A 2778-nucleotide genomic window follows, 5' to 3' on the forward strand; every position below is an offset into this window, starting at 1 on the left:
TGAGGAGTATTCCATATACTTGGGAGAGAAAGGACGAGCAATACATTTTCCAGGTCCACATATTACTCTGCATAACTAGAGCAGTCCAACCATGCAGTTGAGGTGCAGCTAGTCTTTGACATCATCACAGATTCCGTGACAATAGGAAAGACTGACATCCTTCCAATATTTGTGTTGCCTAGCGCACACCTAGGTTTAAGGTTTTTTTACAGGATTTGTTGAAAATTTACGGGGTGCCGGGGAGAATAACAACCTTGACACTGGGTTGTTTTAACCTATGTAAATCCAACAGATTGTCCACAAGATTGTGGAACTCTCCCGTCCCCTGCACACCCTTTATACTGTAGAAACAGTCAATATTTCTATACAATGGTAATATTCAGTTTCTTTCAGAAAAAAGAAGAAATTAATGAGAGAAGCTAATTCATGACACTATTATAATAAAACAGAATGATGGGGACCATCGGTTTTAATTGAATTTTAAATTAATTGTTATAGATATGAATTTCAATTCATTCATCATCCAGTCTTTGTAAACATAATAACATAAATGTGTTCATTTTGAGGTTACATTCAATATTATAATACAAGGGCATACAAGGTACTCATCACACTTTCTATACAATAGGCTTTTCACATGGTATATCCACAGAAAGTAATGATGAATATTTTCTCGACGCGTTTCGGGGTGTCCCCTTCTTCAGGAATTGATAGCCCTCTTCATTGCCGTTAATCTTTGTTTCGTCTATAATGTATGATACAATGATCAAATTTTAGATTCTCACTGATAACTGTCATTTAACTCTTGGGAGAAATTTTTAATAATAATCACCTGGATGTTCAATGTGGAATATCCTAACTGGATTTATTATCAATAGCAATATCAGCCCAATAATGGTTATTCAACCTGTAGATGTGATAAAAAGACAATAGGGAAAGCTCAATTAAAAACGGGATCTTAATTCATGAAGGAAAATCTAGTCATGTAATATCTAAGAAAAAATATTACCTTTCGGTATTTCTGTATTCGTGTCAGAGATCGTGTCAGCAATGGGTGGCTTTGATGTGTAAGCCGGGGTAAGCACAGTTGGGGACATCCTGGCTTCAATTTGGTGGGATAGATTAGAGGATAACCAAACAGACAAGAACTAAAGAGACAGTGCAAGGATGAACTGACCAAGACAACAATACAATCAGGACAGAAAAATAGCTAACAAGGCTGACACAGACAACAGGCACAACTAACAACTTAACACACTACACAGCATCCCCCAGACAGACATGACAACATAACCTCATGTGTAAACTGCAAATCCAATGCAACCTTTCATCCACACTATTTAACAATTACCCCAAGCTCACAAGATAGCAATTTTCAAAACCAAACCCACCATATAAGCAAACCCACTTGCCAAAACAAGAACACTAGGGCTACACTACACTAAGAAATCCACACCTAAACTAGTAAGTAGGAGAATGATTAAGGGTAAAGGTTCGACAGGTCTACCGGTGCGCTATAGTCTCCACCTGAGAAGTTACTGAGGATAATGGCCTGCTGCATTTACACTTCCGCAGAGCCCCCCTAAACAAGACTGAAATCTGGTAATAATGTTTAAATTGGTTTGGAAGTAAGGTGACTCGAGCACTGCCAAAGAGTGATATCACTGCAAGAAATATGAAACTAATATTGTGATCAAAATTACACTTATAGTGATTTCACAAAGATATTTAATCAGGCTGTGAATATCCAACACGTGTTTCGACCTAACCAGTTGTTCTCAAGGCTGTCTTAAGTATGTGTGATACAAAAGAAAGTAACCATAAGTGAAAAATAAGAAATAATTAACAGAAAAAAAAGAAGTAACAATAAAGTAAAGGTAAGTTAGACCAATTGCAAATCAACATAATTTGTAAATTGTACAGGAAATGGTTTCAATGCCACATACAAAAGAACATGAAGGTACCATACCGATAACCAGTTGATGGTTTCAGGGATGAGCGGAAAGCGCACAGAGAGAAAAAAGAAATACATAAAAAGCTGAAATGCATAGCCATTTGGAAAATTCCATTGATTTTACGAATATCTTGTAATAAGTGTGTTAGCACATCATTTACCCCAGTGCCACTATACTGTACTGGTATTATGACACCAATGGCAGAAAGACATAGACAACATTAGCAAGGCTATTATGCTTGTAAGTGAGCCAATAGAAAAAATGAATCAAAAAGTACGGAACCACAGATATAATTTGTGTGTGATAAGAATGAGATCTGAAATGGCATGCAAAGTGTAACATGCACAACATGACACGAGTAAAACGTACCCTGTTATCTTGAAAAGGAAGTTAGGTGATCTGTTAATCAGAAAATAATGGTAACTCTGGTTTAGGAACAGTCCCAAATGCATGGAGAATAGGGTGTAAGGTTGAAAAGATAAAATAGAAAGGGAGTCCATACAGCAGAATTGTGTATTTACATAAGTAGAATAGCAACAAACATCAGTGGGAGAGCACGTAACCGTGTTTTCAAAAAAGTATCATAGTTTGCCAAATCATCACATGATAAGGCACATCTGTCAAAAGACAAAGATAAGAAAACATCATCAGTCCCCTGAGTGGTCATAGGAGGCAGAGAATACAAAGACACAAATAGGGAATTAATACAGACGTTCCTCACTGTATGGAGTTGTAGCAAGAAAAAATTGTTGTTCTGGAGGTGTAAAAAGGGGTCTTCCCTTGAAGATGCTGTCTTCGAGTAGACAAGGTGAGTCTGGGGGTC

At 37.1% G+C, this 2778-nt stretch overlaps 1 long non-coding RNA gene across 1 annotated transcript; it reads right to left on the bottom strand.

The window, feature by feature from the left end:
• Positions 1-435: 435 nt before the first annotated feature.
• LOC138528789 (uncharacterized) lies at positions 436-956 on the bottom strand. The gene is made up of 2 exons (XR_011284244.1): positions 833-956; positions 436-745 (listed from the first exon to the last, which is right to left on the bottom strand). It is a non-coding gene; the product is annotated as an uncharacterized lncRNA (long non-coding RNA).
• Positions 957-2778: the final 1822 nt, after the last annotated feature.

This window comes from Ambystoma mexicanum, chromosome 7q, assembly GCF_040938575.1.
Source record: "Ambystoma mexicanum isolate Mex_15411 chromosome 7q, UKY_AmexF1_1, whole genome shotgun sequence".
Lineage (NCBI taxonomy): Eukaryota > Metazoa > Chordata > Amphibia > Caudata > Ambystomatidae > Ambystoma > Ambystoma mexicanum.